The sequence below is a fragment of the Gorilla gorilla genome, chromosome 14 (genome assembly GCF_029281585.2).
Source record: "Gorilla gorilla gorilla isolate KB3781 chromosome 14, NHGRI_mGorGor1-v2.1_pri, whole genome shotgun sequence".
Lineage (NCBI taxonomy): Eukaryota > Metazoa > Chordata > Mammalia > Primates > Hominidae > Gorilla > Gorilla gorilla.
This window is the reverse complement of record NC_073238.2, coordinates 64,884,578-64,906,280: the sequence shown is the minus strand read 5'-3', so window position 1 is coordinate 64,906,280 and position 21,703 is coordinate 64,884,578. Positions and strand designations below refer to the sequence as shown.

Here is a 21,703-nt window from a genome sequence, read left to right as displayed (position 1 = left end):
CAAATTTCCAAAAGTAATCGTTTCAGGCTGAAATTGTCCATGCCAGATCTCAACCCTGTGGAAACAGGCTTGCATTGGAAGATGAAAGCAGAATCCATACCCTGCTTCGGAGTACCTAGAGTGGAATAAATAGACTTTTTTCTATCCCAGAATAATGTCTTTTAGCTGAACTTTTAAAAATCGTTAAAAATTTTAAGTTTAAGCTTCCCTGAGCCCTGCATACAATAAATGTGGGACCACCTGCTTTGCCAGTGATAAAAACACTTGCTTTGAAGCTCTTGTTATTTTTAAGGTGTTTTTTTTTAAAACCTCCCTGAGACAAAGTGTTCTCAAGTTGAAAATTTACTTTTCATGTCCCAGTCTTTCAACTAAAATACTCTAGATTTTAACAGTTACATCTCTGATTTTTTTTTCTTATTTAACTTAATATATTTTACAGCTTTGATATGCTGGTAAAATGATTTTGAAAAGTATTTTTAACAGAGATTAAATGCCAGAAGCCCTCTGCTCTACCCCCTAGACCTTTGCAGCCACGGGTCCTTATCTTCATGAAGCCAAGATATGCAGATACAGTGTTGGGAAAAATCAGTTTTTCAATTTCCAGACCAAGCAAGACCTGCAGCTTAATCACCAATATCCACAGCTCCTAATCCAATGCCCTCCACAATGATAGGTTACTGAGTAAATACATGAATGGGCTTTGTGTGGACCTCACTAGCAGATGGTTTACTGACTGTCATTTACTTGCCTGAATACTTTTTTTAGAAATGCTATAAGGTTTATTTTATTATAAACACTACATTTCTCTAACATAAGAGTCTCTTCTCTCTTTGTCCTGGTTACCACCAGCCTCCAGCAGCCAAGTTATAGGAGCAGTGGCTACACATGCTCAAACCCATGACCACTCAGGGTTATGGATATTTTCACTTCATGGCAATCACAATCCAACCTGCCCGAAGGAAAGCGATTGAGCAATGCAGCCTCTCTGAACCTTCTCCCCTCTGCCATGCTGCCCACAACCAAAGAATCAATTCTGATCTAAATTAGGAGGGGGATGTTGATACAGGAGAGCAGCATTCAAGCACCTCCTCTCACGTGACTCTGAATCAGAGCAGCCACTAGTTCTATGTCAACTCCCAGGGGACAAGGGTGCAGAAATGATGGCCCGGAAAACTTGCCCTCCTTTCACAGCTCCACTTAGACAAATCAGAGCTCTAGGGAGCCTAAAGCTCCTGAAACACAAAGACCAAGTCATTTGCTCCTTTGTGTTCTCAGGGGCCTAGTGCAGTTGGTCAGGGGTTGGGGGGGTGGAGGTGCTTAGGGAGGGAGTGCACCATAAATATTTGTAGGACAAGGAAATAAGGAGTGAGAGAGAGGGGGGAAAGAAGGAGGGAGGAAAGAAAGAAAGGAAAGGAAAGGAAGGAAGGGAAAGGGGAAGGGAAAGGGAAAGGGAAAGGGAAAGGAAGGGAAGGCAAGGGAAGGAAGGAAACTGAGCCTTCCCAAGCAGGCTCCAAAGCCCCTATCTTGCTAAAATATTACTTCGAGCACAGCTGTTTAGAAAACAACCAACCAGCCCTACCTACCTGCTGATACCTCAAAATTGTGTTAATTCCTTCTCCCTTTTGTACCCACTCGTCCATCCCTAATTTCATTTTTTAATGCCCTTTTTACAACAAAGCAGGCAAATGGTCAGCAATCATCTGATCTAAGGATATAATTTGTTGTCCAGCACTCATGATCAACTGTGTTAGTCTTCTCGAGCTGCTCTAATAAAATACAATAGACCAGGTGGCTTAAGCAACAGAAATGTGTTTTTAAGGCTGAAAAGTCCAAGATCAAGGTGCCAGTGAATTCAGGTCCTGGTGAGGGCTCACTCCTGCGCTGTAGTCGCCAACTTCTCACTATGTCCTCACATGGCCTTTCCTCAGTGAATGTATGCGAGGCGAGCAAAAGATCTCTCTCTCTTCCTCTTATAAGGCCACTAATCCCACCATAAGGGCCCAACCTGCATGATCTGATGTAACCATCATTACCTCTCAAAGATCCCATCTCCATTATCATCACATGGTAGAGGGGTTAGGGCCTCAATATATGAATTTTGGGGAGTACATAAACAATATTTGTAGAACGAGGAAATAAGGAGTGAAAGAGGAGGGGATGAGGGAGGGAGGCAGGAAAGGAAAGGGAAGGGAAGGGAAGGGAGGAAGGAAAGAAGGAAGGAAGGAAGGAAGGAAGGAAGGAAGGAAGGAAGGAAAGATAGGCGGTCTATAACACCAACATCTTTTAAATCTGGAGATCTCATTCATATTTGCAGCTTCTCCTGAAGAATGAGAACACTTGCCAGCCCTTTGCCTATGTTATCACCTGGAATAAACTGGATGTGTCTAAATGGAACCTGCCTCCTTTGGGGAGCGCATACCCCCGCCAGGTCACCACAGCCACCATGACCACCTCATGCCTCCCATCCACCTGTTTCATTAATTTGTGCCTGGACCATTTTCAGTTTTCTGGATGACATGGGTGAGAAGGAGGAAACTCAGGTAAATGATAAAGTTTCGACTATCAAGATGGTGAGTTATCTTGTCTCTCTGTGCATGTTGGCTTACTTTAAACGTAGTGTACATTTGGAGGTGGGAGCTGAGCAGGGAATACTGTAACACATGGAATCACATTATGGAAAATCATCAGAGGCCTTTACTTGAGTTTTGAGGTTTGTAGGCATGGAAAATTAGAGCCCTAGGGCATGTGATGATATCGAGGAACCAAAAGACCAGATTCTTTGATTAGGGTTCAGGCTCTTGGAATCTCCTGATTGTTTGCCTTATTATCCAGGAGAAATATTAGAAGGCGAGTTGATGATACTTGCTGCTGACTCTGGATTGGGAAGGAGCCGCCTGAAGTATCAGTGATTGGCTAAAGAGAAGAAATAATTACAGGCCGGCTAGATTAGAAATTTAATCTCTATAGTATTTTCCCACAAGTAAATGAGATTCAATTTGTAAAATATCAGGGAGGATAAAAACTATCACACACACTCATCTCTATGCCCCTTAGAAAACTGCCTACTTTGGGACCCTCAGCTATGTGTTCCTTAGAGCTACATTCCAGAGGGTAGCCCCCACACAGAGTGTAACTCTCAAACAGGAGACACTTAGAAAGGGAAGCCCTTGAACCTAACTCACCAGGACTGAACGCCTGAGTATGCCCTCCACCATTCATGATTCAATGAACACTGGGCACTTCCCTGGGCCAGCCACTTGTGCCAACACTAAGAATAGAGACAAGGAAAAGTCCACCTCTGGGCTTAGAGTATGGTTGGAAATGAGTCTTTCTTTGGAAAGGAAAACAACAGAGAAGGAACTACATCCCTAACTTTGAAACTGCTGGGTGAACTTGGGATTTCCACGCTGGGGAGCCTTGTCTTAATGCGAGTTCCTCCAGCACAGCTTGCCGAGGCCTCCCACCCTTTGCAATCAGAGGACACCTGACCAGGTCTAGGGAGGCTGTGAGACTTGGAGAGTGTCTGGCCTAGCCCCAAGCTGTCAAAGAGGGGAAGCTGCCATCTGCACCCACTGCCCCCCACCTCTCTGTTTTTTTCCTCCAGGAATTCCCAACACTTTATGCCAGAACCACTGAGGGCATTTTTTAAAATATAGATTCTCCAATCTACCTCAGCCCTGCTGAATCGGAATCCTTGGATTGGGTGGAAACTACTTTTTAAATAATCTTCTCAGAAAATTTTTATACATCAAGTTAGAGAACCACTGGGTAGTAGAAAGAGCACAGCCATCAGAGCCAGTTAAATGAACATTTGAAATCCAGCACTGACACTTAATTAACATAATTAACCCTAGGGACCTGGGTTAATTACTTAACTTCTTTGTGACCCAGTTTCCTGTACAGTAAAATAGAACAATGCCCAGCGTTGTTATAAACTTAGAATAGACTATGCTAAACACTCATCGCTGAGCTGCTATGATAATCTCATCCCACCTCCACCAATGCCTGTCCCCAGTGTTTTGTAATCTGGTTTAAATTTAAGTCAAATTTCTCCAGGATTGTTGCCCTAAGGGTATATTCCTATCTGCAGAAAGAAGAGATTTGTTCACTAATTTTTTAAATCTAGGAAATAGATTGTAAATAGAAATGATTCAGGGGATTGAGTTGGTTTTAGCTATGGGTGTGAGCTACGGGTACCCTTCCATGAAGAGACAAAGTCAATTACAACCTGTCTAACTGGGAGCAAGAGATACAAAACTGGTAAGAATTGTGGGAAAGCAGAGAGGTCGCCATTCTTTCTCTTTACATTTCTGTGATGAGCTACCTTTTATTGCATGATAAAAATGAGAAGAGCTATGGACTAGGAACCAGAAGACCTGGATTCAAACCAGCCATGTGACTTTGGACAAGTCAATCCTTTCTGAACCTCAGTCTCTGTCCATAAAATGAGAAATTGGAGTGCTAAAATCCTACTCCACTGACTAATGGGTTTCATATATTTTCAAAGTACAAAATATTCAACTAACAGTCACATAAATGAGGCAGGCACCAAAGCACTGAAGGAAAGGAAGACCTGCCAGGCTGCAAGCTCCCACTCTGGGAGTCTGGATGTAGGATATCTCACAGGAGTCTGACGTCAGGCAGTGTTTACCTTGAATTTGCCAACCCCCAAGCACTTTAGCACTCACAAGAGTTGGCCTCAGCCCAAAGTTCCCAGTAGAAAAAGGAGTGAGCAGTGTCCACATGTCACCTGTCTCTGGATGCTCCAAAGGCAGGAGGCAGCCAGAAAATACTTAACCCCAAACTAGGATAGAAATGAGATCCATCCAAGGCAGTAGACAAAAGGTAAACCTGCCCAGCTGGTTTTCCAAGAAAGTTTGGAGAAGTTCATCAGAGGGTGAAACCCCTGTCAACCGAGCCACATGAGAGCTGGCAGTCGTGCAGCCATGGTCTCTATTACCAGCTTCCCAGCAAAGGCACAGACACATCTTTCTCTCTGTCAAGCCAACACGATTTTGTCAAGGTCAACAGCTGGATTACTCTTGGGTTGAGGTACTCCTGCTTGAGTGCCACCTGGGGCATACTTGGGGAAGGAAGGAATTGAGTGTGAAAACCCCAAAGAAATGAACATTCTACTTCCTTAAGATTATAGAGGCCCTGGCGTGGACTTCCTTAACTCTGCTTCCTCTCCACCTTCTAATGTAGTCACCTTTCTTCTGATCTTTCTTTCCACCTCCCCTGTCTTAGAAGACAAGATGTCATCCAAGCTGACAGTTTTGCCTCATTGCCTCTGGATAGCGACACACCTCCCTCTCCTGGATTACCACAGAACGATTAACTCTTCTTTCTGGACCTTCCTGTTGGCTTATTTTCCTCTACATGTCCTAATTTAAATGTTGGCTTCCCAAAAATCCAGCCTGAACTCTTTGACCTCCTTTTTGCACGTTTCCTCTTGGAACAATCTTATCCAAATCTACGGCCTTGGTCATCATCTTCATGCCACAGACTCCGAGTCAATATCAGAGGTCCCAAATTCAATCTTAAGGTTCTGACTTAAGTTTCAGATCTCAACCGTCCCTTTGGTCTCTCTTGTTAGCACAAAAGAAAATGGTCTAAGCTACAAGAAGGAAACTTACAGTAGGATGCTTTTCAGAAGGGCTTTTCCGTAAGAGGCCTATGTGAGGACACTTCCGATTTTCCCATTCAAACTACTCTCCCATCCCCATCCCATAGCTACTGAAGCAGTACAGGAGTGGTTCAAAAACATTGGTACCTAGATTTGAATTTTATCTCCACACTTAGGCAACTTGCCTAACCTCTCCAAGTCTTAGTTTCATCATCTGTCTTGAGGGGTTGTAATAATATCCACATTACTGAGTCATGATGAACATAAAATGAGATAACCCCTATAAAGTGCTTAGCACAGTGCCCAGCACTAAGAAAGAACTCAACAATGTTAGCTATTATTATATGGCCATGCTTATTATGCAAAACAGTGATTCACATTCGAACTTCTGCTATCTTAATAGGGAAAAAATTTTCGTTTTTATTTCAATTCTTTCTAAATCCTTTAACCCTTTCCTGCCCCATAGCTACATACAATCCAAATGGTAGGCACCAACTCCTAGGCCAGTTAGTGAAAGATGCTCATGGAGGGAAAAGGGCTTCAGTTCGAGTTTCTTTGCCTAATTATAAGATTTTCCTATCAGCCAGGATGAGCTCATTCGTGCCAAGTATCCCCTTATGCATGGTGAAGCTGAGAGGAAAGACACATGCCTGAATTCAAACTGCAATGAGAAAAAGAGATGGACATCAGGCAGAATCGGGGAAACAAGGTGCCAAGTACAGGAAGCATGCTTTTTGGATAAGAATTTACATTTGCCAAATTCGTTCTGCCCTCAAGTTCCATCTTCTGCTCTTAAATTAAAATGTCTTTCTTTTCACTCTCAATCAAAATGGGTGGGACTCAGCAAGTTTGAACTCCCACAAGAGACAAGTGACAGGAAAGATGAATTCTTGACCAATTGGAATAATTCTGTTACTTGCACCTTTTCCCCTGGGGCGTGGAGGGAAAACGCTAACAGTCTTCTCAGAGCTTCATTCTGTGTGGCTTCCCTGATGCTGTGTGTTTGTACTCATCACGGTGGGGCATATACTTTCTTCCCTGCTGAAGTTCCAGCTTTCATTTTTCTTTAGCAAGCAACACTTAGTTTGCTGCAGCCTGCTGATTACAAGGGTGCACAGACCCAGATGAATCATAGAAGCAGGCAGATGGCACAAATACAGATCCTCTGCATTATGTCTTACACCCACACTAACCTTCTCATGTGGCCTCTCTTCCCAGCATCCCTTTCCTTCATTACCTCATCCATACCCAAAGGACAATTAGTGCATTCAGGCACTAGAGACAGCTAACTGTACAAGGGAGAGTACAGCAAACAACCTCCTGGTTCTTGGAATCTAGACACAACACAAAGGCAAACGAATTAAAAACAGTAATCGTATCTGTGGCAAGTGCTGCAGGGTGCCATCCGGATCTCTCATCAGGTCCTAAGTATTCATCCCCCAGCTGCCAGGAGTGTTGACTTCTGGTGGCTTAGCTGAGTTCCTTTTTAAGTTATGTTCATGGGCTAAGGGAGCCACGTTTCCCAGTGACACCTCCCTCCCAAAGACAGACAGTATCCAATCCAGTACCTGGTCAATGTGTATGTGTTGGGTGGGTTTGGTGGGGTGGGGTGGGGGCAGTCAAAGCTGATCTTTCTGCTTAATTTCAGAGCAACTCTGAACGGCCATCCCAGGTCCAAAGTTCCCCGTAAGATTGGCAGGGGCTTTTATTTGGACTGCATTGACGTTTGACTTCTCCTTCTGACCTGTCCTTCTCCTATCACCCACCAAAAGAATTTTCTGTGTACAAATCTCCATCTCAGAACCTATTTGCCATTGAACCTGACCTAAAACAGTAACTCTGACAAATGAATGCATCAAGGTTTGAGGAAACTAGTATTCCAGAAACGTCCACCAAGACTTGAAGCACTCCTTAAGATTCATGGAAAGTTAGGGGGTAGTCTGTGGTGTTACAGAGCCAGCCAAATTGGCCCCACAGTTAGATGGATGCACAAGTTAGGCTCTGGGGAATGACAGGACCTGGGACTGAAGCCAAGATGCCTTGGGCTCTGTCCCAGCATTTCTTCTGTGTGCCCTTACACAGGGTTTTTAGAGCAGTGCTTCTCAAATGAGCAGTGTTGGAGGACCATTTTCACTTTCAATATATCACAAACCAATTTCTTGTCAAGTACACTAAAATAAACTACAACTCCACACTCCCTAAGTGTGGCCTACACATAGTAACTGCCTTCAAAAGAGCATAGTATGAAAGTAGGGGCAGGGAAGAAGATAACTTTACAGTAAAGAAAACTGGCAAAGACTGCCTCTGCCAGACGACCAAGGTCAACATCAACAACAGTGATAAGTCCTGTGCAAAGTATGTAGCCTTGATATGATGTGGTGAAAATGGCACTTCAGCTCTTTGGTCTTCCTCCCCCAAACCCATAAGCCCAGTTTAATCATGAGAAAGGCAAATCCCAATTGAAGGACATCCTACAAAACACCTGCCCGATAATTTTCAAATCTTTCAAAGTCATGGAAACCAAGAAAAGTCTGAGAAATTGTCACAATCAAGAAGAGACATGATGATTAGTGGTAATACGGTATCGCTGGATAGGATTCTGAAAGAGAAAAAGGACATTAGGTTAAAAACTAAGAATATCTGAATAAAGTATGAATTTCAATGAATCATAACGTATCAGTATTGGTTCACTAATTGTAGCTAATGTAATATATTAATTTTACTGTCTTACACTATCTATAAGATACTGCAGAGTATGTGCAAACTCTCTGTACTATCTTCTCAATGTTTCTGTAAATCTAAAACTGTTCCCAAAATAAAGTTTATTATAGAAAATAAAACAAATGACAACACACCTGGACTTTTAAAGACATATGAAATATAGGCCTAGATGACTTAAAATTTCTCTGTCAAATTACCATAAAAGTTTTTTAAAACTTACTGTCACTTTCTATATTCCAACCACCAGGAGTAAGTGGTTCTCAGACTGGCTTCGGTCTGTTGACTATCTTTGAGGAACTCTCAATTTGACTCTAGGGTTCAGTTTCCTCATCAGTAAAATGGGAGCATAGGGCTATAGGATCATATTCCCCTCTGGATAGCCTCTGGATAGCCTCTGAAGTGCTGTGCTAAGTGATCAATCACCTTCTGCCAAAACAGCAGGTGCTCAGAACCAGATGACTAGAATCAAGCCCCCTTCCATGACGATGACATGAGGTCCTCACTATCCAGCATTGTGAACAGCTGTCCTCTCCCTAAACCTCTTGAACTCCAGTAATACAAAGGCTACTGTCTCTGGCCTTTTCTTTTTTTTTTTTTTCCAATACAGAACTAGAAAAGAGGGAAAACATAAAAATAATGCTATGTGTTCAGGCTGTCACAGATGGTCCCCAAACCAGGGTGCTGAGTGTTCTTTTTCTGTCTCTCACTTGGAACCCCAGAAACCCAAGAGAAGACTCTGGTGCCGGGAGACTGACGGAGCTGCAACCCAGCCGTGGGCCAGGAACCAGAGCGCTGTCTGCAGACCATGAATTGTCATAGTACAGACAGGGCACAGTATGAAAGAAGACACATCACATATGGGGAAGCTGATAAAATAATTAGAAGACAAACCTTCCAACGAGCAAGAAAGAAAAAAAAATGGCAGTTGAAAAACAGATGGTGGCAACCTGTCCCATTGAATAGGTTTTTGAGATGTGAGGGGTAGGTTTTAAAACAACCCAAGGAGATAATTATACATCTGAGATGGCCAGAGATTATTCAATTTCTTGTGGATCTTGGAAAGCCAAGAGCTGATGCCCACAACTAAAGCCCCAAGAAACAGGATGCACACAGAGCAAAGGCTGGAATGAAGAACACTGGTCACCGCTCAGGCTCCATGAGTGAGATGAAGGATATTTAAATATTGTAACTTGGAAGGAATTTAAATATTGAAACACTTTGGGAGGCCGAGGCAGGCGGATCACAAGGTCAGGAATTTGAGACCGGCCTGATCAACATGGTGAAACTCCGTCTCTACTAAAAATACAAAAATTAGCCAGGCATGGTGGCGCACACATGTAGTAATCTCAGCTACTCAGGAGGCTGAGGCAAGGGAAGCACTTGAACCCGGGAGGCAGAGGTTGCAGTGAGTTGAGATCACACCACTGCACTCCAACTTGCGACAGAGCAAGACTCCATCTCAGATAAATAAATATTGAAACTCTTATTCCATGTGTCATTCATATGTTATCTCCTACTAATTATATATTATTTCCTATTACTTAAACTTCTACTACAAAACTCTGTGGTCCATCTCCTAGCAAAAGAGTCCGTCTACGTATTTGACCCATATTTTAGAAATTCTTAGAGATGGAATGTTTCAGCAAAGGTAATATTTCATAAGAGTAACGTATTGGCATAAGAGTGACATACTGGCATAAGAGTAGCACATTGGCAATGTCATGTTACTTGTTTTAATAAATAATCTCAGAATCTCAGTGACTTAACACCTAAAGTATGGTTCTGCACAGGTCAGCAATAGGGGCTCTTCTCCAGGTGGTCTTTCAGGAAGCAGGCTTCTCCCATGCTGTGGCTCCTCCATCTTAAACACAAACCAGCAGAAATGGGTAGGGAAAGCAGAGAAAGGAGAAAGCCCATCCATTCTTACCTGCCTTGGCCTAGAAATGACACACTGCTTTGCTCACATTGCATTGGCAAGAACTAGTCACACAGTGTCCGGAATTGGTGGGTTCTTGGTCTCACTGACTTCAAGAATGAAGCCGTGAACCCTCACGGTGAGTGTTACAGCTCTTAAGATGGCGCGTCTGGAGTTTGTTCCTTCTGATGTTCGGATGTGTTTGGAGTTTCTTCCTTCTGGTGGGTTCGTGGTCTCGCTGGCTCAGGAGTGAAGCTGCGGACCTTCGAGGTGAGTGTTACGGCTCTTAGGGCCGCGCATCTAGAGTTGTTCTTTCCTCCCCGTGGGCTTGTGGTCTTGCTGGCTTCAGGAGTGAAGCTGCAGACCTTCATGGTAAGTTACAGCTCGTAAAAGCAGCTTGGGCCCAAATAGTGAGCAGTAGCAAGATTTATCGCAAAGAGCGAAAGAACAAAGCTTCCATAGTGTGGAACGGGACCCGAGCGGGTTGCCACTGCTAGCTCGGGCAGCCTGCTTTTATTCTCTTATCTGGCCCCACCCACATCCTGCTGATTGGTAGAGCCGAGTGGTCTGTTTTGACAGGGTGCTGATTGGTGCGTTTACAATCCCTGAGCTAGACACAAAGGTTCTCCAGTCCCCACCAGATTAGCTAGATACAGAGTGTAGATTGGTGCATTCACAAACCCTGAGCTAGACACAGAGTGCTGACTGGTGTGTTTACAAACCTTGAGCTAGATACAGAGTGCCAACTGGTGTATTTACAATCCCTGAGCTAGACATAAAGGTTCTCCACGTCCCCACCAGACTCAGGCGCCCAGCTGGCTTCACCCAGTGGATCCTGCACTGGGGCTGCAGGTGAAGCTGCCTGCCAGTCCCGCGCCGTGCACCCGCACTCCTCAGCCCTTGGGTGGTCGATGGGACTGGCCGCCCTGGAGCAGGGGGCGGTGCTCATCGGGGAGGCCGCACAGGAGCCCATGGAGTGGGTGGGAGGCTCAGGCATGACGGGCTGCAGGTCCCCAGCCCTGCCCCGCGGGAAGGCAGCTAAGGCCCGGTGAGAAATCGAGAGCAGCGCCGGTGGGCTGGCACTGCTGGGGGACCCAGTACACCCTCCGCAGCCGCTGGCCCGGGAGCTAAGCCCCTCATTGCCCGGGACCGGCAGGGCCAGCCGGCTGCTCCCAGTGCGGGGCCCGCCAAGCCCACGCCCACCCGGAACTCCAGCTGGCCCGCAAGCGCCGCGCGCAGCCCCAGTTCCCGCTCGCGCCTCTCTCTCCACACCTCCCTGCAAGCTGAGGGAGCCGGATCTGGCCTTGGCCAGCCCAGAAAGGGGCTCTCACAGTGCAGCGGTGGGCTGAAGGGCTCCTCAAGTGCCGCCAAAGTGGGAGCCCAGGCAGAGGAGACGCCAAGAGCGAGCGAGGGTTGTGAGGACTGCCAGCACGCTGTCACCTCTCAACATGACCTCACCAGATACAAGAAGGCTGTGAAATAGTTTGACCCTGTGCCCAGGAAGAAGAAATAGGTTTGATGAGCACTAAGATGATTGCCAGGAGTAATCATAAGAGGCACTCTCAGAAAGCTGCCCAAACATGTTGGTCTTCAATAGTTTCACAAGGCTCAGAGAATGAAATGCTCTGAAAACACGGGCACTGTCTAGACAACTTTCTTATTAGCACTTGAGTCAGTGCCCCACCTGTTAGCACTTATTCACAGGATTAAAAGTGTGGGTTCTGAAGTTTGACTGCCTTTACTCAAATCTGGCTTCTGCTTCTTGCCTCCTGTGTAACCAATCTGGGATAAGTTAAACCTCCTCTTTGCAGCTTGGTTTTCTCCTTTTCACTTAGATATTGGTACAAAGGATAAGGATTGTTACTTGTTTCAGAGACTGTGAAGTTTAAATGAGATAATTCTCATAAAACACTTCACATGGTGCCCAGTGCATAATAATTTCTTAACATTTGTTAAATACTTCTTACATACCAGGGAGTACCATAAGTGCTTTATATTAATAAACCAACTTAATGCTCACAAGAACCCACAGAAGTTGGAATAGTTTTCTCCATTTTAGACATAGAAAAAGAGGCCCAGAAGAGTCAACCAGTCCAAAGTGATACAACCAGTGAGGAGAAGAAAAAATTAGTAACCCAGGCATCCTGGCTTCAGAGCTAAATTGTTTTACCCTATCATCACCTGCCTTTCAATAAATATCCCCTATTTACTTGCTATTAGCACCTTTATTGAGGTGTAAATGATATAAAATAATTTACTTATTTTATATAAGTACAATCTGATAAATTTGACATCATACATATACCTGTAAAACTGTCACCACAATCAAGATTATGAACATATCCATCATCCCAAGACGTTTTTCTAGCCCCTTTGAAATCCTTTTCTTCAACTACTCTCCACTCCCCCTATCCCCAGGCAACTACTTATCTGCTTTCTGTCACTATAAATGTCTGAATTTTCTAGATTCGTGTATAAATAAAATCATACAGTATGTCATTTTTATCTGCTTCTATCAGTATAATTACATTGAATTTCACTCGTGTTGCATGTGCTAATAGTTCATTTATTTTATTGATAAGTATCCCATTGTATAGCTATACCACAGTCTATTTATCCATTCATCTATTGATGGACACTGATGGACATATGGGTTGTTTCTAGTTTTTGACTATTACCATAAAGCTTCTATGAATAATCATGTTCAATCCTTGTATAGACACATACTTTGATTGCTCTTCAGTAAATACCTGTAAAATGACTGGGTTATTTGCTATCTATATGTTTAGCTTTTAAGCTGACATATAATAGAAACTAGCTATTTTCTAGAATGATTGTACCATTTTACACATCCATCAGCAGTACATGAGAGTTCCAGTTGCTTCCTGCCCTCGACTTGCCATGGTCAGTCTTTATTCTAACAGATGTGTAGTGCTATCTCAGTGTGGTTTTAATCTGCCCCTAAGGAATAATGATATTGAACATTTTTAATGCATTTATCTGCCATCTATATGTCCTTTCTGGTAAAGTACCTGTTCTAATATTTTGCCCTATTTTACTGGTTTATTTGTTCTCTTATTACTGTGTTAAGGGAATTCTTTATATATTCTGTATGCAAGTCTTATTAGATATGTGATTTGAAAATATTTTCTTCCAATAGGTAGATATTCTTCATTTTCTTAAGTTTCTTGCAAAGAGTAGAGGTTCTTAATTTGAATGAAGCCCTATTTATATTTTTTTCTTTTATGGTTTATTCTTTTGGTATGGGATTTATAAACATTTTTCCTAATACCTTGTCACAAAGATGTTCTCTTCTGTTTCCTTCTAGAAATTTTATATTTTTAGATCTTGAAAGTAGGCCTATGATCTCTTTTGGATTTGGATATGTTGCAAGGTTTGAATCAAAGGAGTTTTCTGCTTTTTTTTTTCCTGTTTTTATGAATGGATGATCAATTGTTAAGAAGGCTATGCTTTCTTTGTTGAAGTGCCTTTAAACCTTTATAAAAGTCAATTCACCAGATACATGAGATGTGTGTTTCCATTATATCTACTTATATATTGTCCATCTTGATACCATTACCACACTACCTTGATTTCAATAGTTTTATGTCTCAAAATTAGGTAGTATGAGTCCCCCAACTCTGTTGTTTTTCAAAATTATCTTGGCTATTCTAAGTCCTTTGCATTTCTATATAAATTTTAGAATCATCTTATCAACTTCTACCAAAAAAAAAAAAAAAGATAAAAGAAAAAAAAAGCCTTCTGGGATTTTCACTGGGAATGCTTTGAATTTATACATCAATTTGGAGACAACTAACAATATTGATTCTTTCATTCCAAGAATTCAGCATATTGTTCCATTTATTTATATCTTCTTTAGTTTTTCTTAGCAATGTTAAGTAGTTTACAACAGGGATCCCCAGCCCCTGGGCCATGTGGACCAAAACTGGTTCATGGCCTGTTAGGAACCAAGCCACACAGCAGGAGGTGAGCGGTGGGTGAGCAAGGGAAGCTTCATCATATTTACAGCTGCTCCCCACTGCTCACATTACTGCCTGAGCTCCGCCTCCTGTCAGATCAGCGGCGGCATTGGAGCCTCACAAGAACGCAAACCCTATTGTGAACTGCACATGGGAGGAATCTAGGTTGCATGCTCCTTATTAGAATCTAATGCCTGCCTGATGATCTGTCACTGTCTCCCATCAACCTCATATGGAGTCCCGTATGAGCTTGTAGGAAAACAAGCTCAGGGCTTCCACTGATTCTACATTATGGTGAGTTGTAAAATTATTTCATTACATATTACAATGTAATAATAATAGAAATAAATTGCAAAATTAATATAATGTGCTTGAATCATCCTGAAACCATCTCCCGACTGCCTCTGGTCTGTGGAAGAATTGTCTTCCACAAAACCTGTCCTCGGTGCCAAAAACATTGGGGACTGCTGGTTTACAATATACAGATATTACGATTATTTTTAGCAACTTCTTTTATATCCATATTATTTCTCTATACAGATTATATCTAAAAGTAGCAGGTCACTAATACTTCTCCTGTGTCTTCACTGGGCCTCCATTTCCTCATCTGTGAAGACAGAATAAAAACAACTGCTGCCAAAGTTGGGCACAAAACTGCATGTGTAAGGCACCTAACATTTGTGCCTATTGCACAATGCTGCTGGTCTGATTACAGAGTTAATAAGTTTTGTTTAATAAAAGGATGAAGAGGGAAATAGAGGAGTCATAAGGGTGAGGCAACAAAGTGTGGGTTGAAAGCAAGAGGCATCCAATCTGATAAGATTGAGCCTAAAAAAAACAAAACAAAACAAAAAAAACCCCAATGACCACAGCAGCACTAATTGCTCAGAAATTAACCCCAAGACTCAGATGATAGCCAAATGAGGTGGTGTGGTGGAAGCAGTTGTAATGCTCCTGGCTAGACAGAGAATACATAGTAAGAATCTGTTGTGTGCACATACATTAAGAAATTAACAGGTGATGTTCCAGTTATAGGAATGGGAGCAACCAACAGAAATTTATCCAGGAAAGGAGCTTGAATATGTAGCACTGAATACTCTCTGCATATCTGGGTAGACTGTAACCTTGTCCATGTCCAGATAAGAACTAAATAAAGCTGACTCGTGATGCTTCTTAACCTCTATTCATCTGCTGATACAAGGGAGTCCATAACCCACCAGGAAAGGGGGCTCCACCCACTCAGAGTGGGCACTGATAACAAAACACCCAGCAAAATGCTAAGTGCATAGCAATCTACAAGAAACTCTTAGCTGACCAACTGTGAAAACATTATTATCAGGGTTCTGAATTTTTTATTGATTGATGGGTGTGGAGAGAATAGATTTATTAATCAAGGTAATTAGCACTTGCTACCACAACAAGCAAACCAGGAATCTCAGAGGCTTAGCAGGATAAAGGTTGCTTTGACAGGACATAAAGTTGCTGTTTGTTGGGCAGTGCTCCTGAAACTCACAGCTACACCATCTGGAACACACGGCCTCCAAGGTTGCCATACCCAAAAAAGAGAGCCACAGAGGAACCACATTGGCTCTTCACTGCCTCAACTCAGAAGATCTGCTCACACCCATTGGCCAGAACAAATCACATGGCCCTGAACTAACTGCTAGGGAGATTGGGGCATATAAAAATGCACACCATAAGCATTAACTATCTCTCCTGCAGAAAGAACTAGGTTCTTTCCCCCATTCCACTCCATTTTTCTCCTGCAGAAGTGGTAGGAAGCAAACAGATAAGCTGTTCAAGCAAAGGGTCTGCTGTGAGGTGTGTTACATGGCCAGGGGTGAAAAAAATATGAAAATCTGGCCACGGTGATGGAGACAGCTCAGTATTTATGGAAGGAATTTTGGAGCACTGCTCTCAATGACAGTATTCCTGTACCCAAATCTTTACACCCAAAAAGCTCTGAATATGTTCCAATGTACTGAACATGTAACCAAGGGGTGGAAATAGGAAGGATCACACTTGTCATCACTCCCAGTGACACACTAGGGGATTTCTGTCCTTCCTGCCCCCATAATTCTGGGTTCTGTAGGCTTTGACCCTAGAAGGGCACATTTTTGCCAGAGGACACAGCAAGTGTCCCACTGAACTATAATTTATGATTGTTCACAAGGCACGTTGGACTCCTAGTGTCCAGGAATCAGCAGGCAAAAAGGGTAGTCAACATATCATCTTATTATATGTCTGCAGGATCTGTAGTTATATCCCCTTTTTCATTCCTGATATTGATCATTTGTGTTCTTTTTCTCTTGATCAGTCTAGCTATGGTTCTATCAATTTTCTTGATCTTTTCAAGAATCAATTTTACTCCTACCTGTGTCTTTATACTTAAACTGCATTTCTTATAACCAATATAGTTCCTCTAATGTTGTTTTATATTTTGTTGATATCTTTTCCTACCTTAATTAGTTCTACTCTTCTACTGCATTGGGATTTAACTTATTCTAATCTTTTGGCTTTTTAAGGTAGCCTTAGGTCATTAATTTAGACTTTTCTTCTTTTCTACTACAAGCACATAAAAATATAAATGTTCCTTTAATTACTGTAGTAACAGTTGCTTTAAAATCTACATCTATTAATTCCAATATCTAGGTCATCTCAAGATTGATCCTCATTGATTATATTTTCTCTTCAGAATAGGTCAGGAATCTGGTTCCTGCTCTTTGTATGTTGGGTAATTCTGGATGCTTTCCTGGACACTGGGAATGTTTTGTTAGGGAGATTCTGCATTTCTGTTAGACTTCTCCCAACGAGTGTGATGTTTTTGTTTTGGCAAAACTGCAAACTCTGTCTTTTGGGCAGTAGCTCTTATCTCAGTTAGGTCATTGACCCTTTACTGAGCTGCTTGCAGTGTGCCACATGCACACAAAGTTTGGGACTCAGCCAGAAAGCTGGGCACCTGATGCATGGAATTTGGGGCTCCCCTCTCTGGCACTCTTCTTTTAGAGGTTTCCTCTCACTTTCTTCTGGCTCTGGCTGCTCTCAACTTTTTCTTCTAGTTCGTCAGGCCAGAAAGACTATGGGCATTGTCTAAGGCCTGCTTTTAAGCTAAAAACCATAAATAGGGGAAGACACACCTTGTCTTATCCTTTCACACATGTGCCAACTAATCCCCATAATCTGCTTACAGTTACTCACCTTCAGATAGTTGTTGTTTGTATTGTTTATCTGTGGTCAGTCTGGTAGCAATTTAGCCATCCCAGAAGTGAAAATAAGTATGCACATTTTAAAGTAACAATTAGGCATAAGACATTTAAGTGTGTGAGTTAACTTTTTGTGTTCATTTTTCCACAATAAGAAGACTTAGAGGAGCAAAAGAACACAAGACAGCTTGGAAGTGAAGAATGAGTTTCTGGAAATTGAAAAAACACAGAAAAGGAGGAAGAGGCACCACGACAGCATAATTATGGGCTGAGTTGATTCTCGGTCCAACCTGGCAAGAGTGATGAAGGTTACTGGTAAACATGTGGAGAGCCACATGCTGTGCTCCATACCTGCTCTTTGTCCCCCAGCCCCACTCTCCACTCTCACCTGCTGTCTGCCCTGGAGGCCAATCTATATGAAAACTGTGTCAAGGGTTCCCTTTTCCTCTGGCTTGCATTTGCATTCAACCAGTGGAGAATACCCGCAGGAGATTAAAGGGAGGGAGGAAAGTGAGGTCAGGATATTTTTCCCCCAAGATCTCTCCCTGGTAGGTTTCTGTGAGTTGATTGCATTCCTCCACCAAAGGCCACATTTACTATCAGGCAGCCCTCTCAAAAAACCTCTCTAGGTGCTGGTAAACACTCCTTTCCTTCCACCCTTCTGGCTTAGTGTTGGTAATGGCCCTCTACTGGGGCGCTGCAACATCCCTTGTTGCTTTTCCTAAATCCTGCGCACACTTTTGTAAACAGTTCCTTTATTAAACTCTTCCCAGCATGAGTGCACCATCTGTTTCCTGCCAGGATCCTGATGGATAGAGCACGCTCAGAAAAACAACTTTAACAGGGCCTTAGAAACAGGATGGTAAAATATCAGCCCACTGTCAAGGAGGGGAGAACACATTAAATACCTCCAAAATAATAACTCATAAGCTTTATTCACATGTATTGCCTAATTTAATGCATTTAACAACACTCAGATTACATAGGTAATGATATCATTTCCATTTAAAGTTGAGAAAATTGAGACTCTAAAGCAGGTGGGCCACCGGGATTCCCTGACCTTCTTTAGGCTATAAATCCTCTTATCTCCCCACTACCCCTAACCCATTTCATTCAGACAACACACACCACCAATGCTGAAATGTAGAGCTCTCCAACTTCTGGTGCAGCCAGGACATTTTTAAAGTCCTTGAAGCCCAGGAAGGGTGTGGTCATCCCAACTTTGCTCTGCTTCTGTTAAAATCCAAATGCTAGAAAAATAGTCCATGGTAAATTCAGCCAGTTTGGAGACCTGAGCATATTGTTCAGAGACCCCTCTTGCATTTATTTTAAAGAAACTATTTTTAAAAACTAAAATGCAATATGGGAGTTGTAGTGTGTACAGCTCACTGAAGTATTCCTTAAACATCACTCCAGGGCTCCACAGGAGTTCCCAAGCTTCAGGTTGTGAAACTCATGATACAGAATTTAAGTCAGCAGAATAGATTAAGACCTCAGGCTCTGGGAATGGGCAGATCTGAGTTCCTTTACAACATTTGCTAGCAGCCATATTCTAGGCAAGCTGCATAATTTTTCTTATCTTCAGTTTTCTCATCTGTAAAATGGAGATAATAATAATACCTACATCATAATGTTAAATAAATTAAATAAGCTCAGGCATTTCAAGTGCTTAATACAGAGCCTGGCTCACTATAATCACTCAATAAAATACAGCCAACATTAATATTCAGATTCAAATTCACAGCAAAGATTCATCTTATTATAATATGGCATATAAATATTAAAAGAAAAATGTCTTTAAATCCTTTTAGACACATATTAAAGCTTCCCAATTGGGAATTTACAAAGAAATAGCCTTAAGAGTATCCAACATTGCTCCCATTTCCATTTCAATAAAAGACTCCAGAAGTTGCTGGTCCCCTAAATAAGCCTTGTCATTTCCTTACGTAAACTTTCCGTACCACTGGGTATAAAATGTAACAGAAAGCTATGTGCTCAATTTATTTTATAGTTTCTTACTTATTGTTTTCCATTTCCTGTTTCAAAGCTGTAAACGTTCCTTAAACTGCAGCTAAAATTACTATTGCCATTGAATTACCTAATTTCTTAGTATAGAGTCTAGATTGGAGGGCACTCCACCCCCAGTGGGCTACAAGCGGCATGTTGCTAAGCAAGGGCTGTGCAGTTCACTCTTGCACGTGGTTCTGACTTTGCCATTTGATGCAGGTGGGTTCTTTCTGCAAATTGCTCATTAGAAAATCTGGATCCAGATTTTAACCATGGAAGTTATTCTAGAAATATTTAAGGACTGATTGATCCACCAGAAATGGGAACATTTTTACCATATTTGGTCATCGTCCACAGGGAGACCAGAGTTCTCCCTTGTAAAGGCTTTCAACCTATTAAATATTTTATCTCCAAATTCCAGTGAGTCTTTGGAAAAACCTCCAATCTATCCTTCCCCCTTCAGTCAAGGCCAGGATCATGGAGCCCTGCCCTCTAAGATTGACCCATGGAAAGCTCAGGGAAGCGTACTCCTCAGACATCAGTGTCCAGGCACAAGCAAGGCCTTCTGGGGACATCATTCCGTGGAGCTGGGTGCAAGGCCAACGTCTAATCTACTCCAAGAATCAGAACCTAGTTAATGGCTCTCACACACTCCTCTAGAAATGACCATAAAGTTAATGCCATAATCAAATATTTGGGTTTTTTTGTTTATTGGTTTGTTTTGTGCCTCCTTCATAATCAATCTCTATTCTGAAAAATGAGAAGTAAACTGCAGCTGTTGGGATTTTCTGCAGATGGTCTCCGAGATGGACAGCAAGGTCCCCAACATAAGACTCTATACACTTCACTTCTGATAATTTTTTTCAGCCATAAACAGATATAATCTCAACCACAATGACTTTAGGCACCCCAAGGCTTCAATCAAATAAGTTTAGATGTCCAAGTATTCAATTTTTATTTAAAATATCACCAGAACTTCAGTGACTCTGAAAACCAATCTTTCATTTTTCCTTAATGGTACCACTGGCTGATCAGACAGACAGGACTCCTGATATTCTAAGTATAAAGGTTATTAAACTGTTAGGCAAACTGTCTTCAGCGAAAAACAGGTTTCAGTTTTCAGTAACCCAAAATAGCATACCACCGTGGCCACTGTGATCTTAGGTAGATCCACCACGGGTGAGGGAATCACTAAAAAAAATGGAAGCTACAGAGTAGTGTTGCCTCAAGCCCTGTAAGCCACCAAGCCTTGATGCCAGAAAGTCTGGATATCATGCAAAGTAGCTGGAAAGCAGGCTACCTGTTGCATGGTGGTGAACTGACGGCATCATCAGGCATTCTGCCCTCCCCACCACAATCTAAATATAAGCAGATGGAATAAACTCGGTGCCAGTGCTGAAGTGGCTCCAACTGTCTCCATCATCAGACACACCCCCTGGCCCTGGCCACTGGGAGGTGCCCCAGAGACAGCAGGTGGGGCTTCTGCTCTCTAAATACAGGAGGCCCTTTCAGCTTCTGCTCTAAGCTCCTTTTAAACCACCACTGGAGATTGGAAAAATCAAAACTTCACAGCAGTGATAAGAGCACTGAAAAGAAGCAGATTTCCTGAGTCTTGAAAGGAAGGGGCATTGGAAGATAATATTTTTCTCACTGCTGTGCCTGTGTTTTCTTAGGCCCAGCTAAATCCAAGGCGGTCTCTCCCAGGCCTAGGCTCTCCGGAGGACTGCGCGCAGGCAGCTGCCGAGGGAACAAGGGAACTTGCTGCCCAAAATGTGTAGCTGCGAGTCCAAGAAAAGGACACAAAATCCTCAGGAAGAAGGTGTGTAATATTTTTGTTGAATCAAATCGTGATTGTGTAAGGGGAAAAAAGACACACATAAAAGGCTATTTAGCGTTTGGCAAAAAGGGGGAAAAAAGAGCTTTCTGTGTTCAGTACAAACTCACTTCAAGGGAGCTGTAGATCAAATTACCAGCCTGTGACATGTGGAGATTGGCTGAGCAGCGGGCTGACGGTAACTCAAATTCCAAAGCTTCTGGACTGTTCCCGAGCCCATAAACTACACAGAAAATGATCCTGTTTGCTGAATTATTTTCAGTTGCAACAGCTGCTGTAACAACTCAGAGAATTTTCATATGTATATACAGGGCTGATGAGTAACCACTTCAAATATTCTGCAATGGGGTCTCATCTTCCCTTTCAATCCTTTTAGGTGGAGGTGCTAGAGCTGCTGTGAGGGGCCCAGAAAAATGA

The 21,703-nt window shown here is 42.6% G+C and overlaps 1 long non-coding RNA gene across 1 annotated transcript in view; it reads right to left on the bottom strand.

Annotated features, from left to right (window-relative positions):
- Window positions 1–10,732, bottom strand: part of LOC109029345 (uncharacterized) — a 36,441-nt gene extending 25,709 nt beyond the window's left edge. Inside the window, exon 1 of the long non-coding RNA XR_008670851.2 lies at window positions 10,275–10,732. This is a non-coding gene — a long non-coding RNA (uncharacterized lncRNA). The remainder of the gene's footprint in view (window positions 1–10,274) is intronic.
- Between the last annotated feature and the right edge of the window lie 10,971 nt (window positions 10,733–21,703).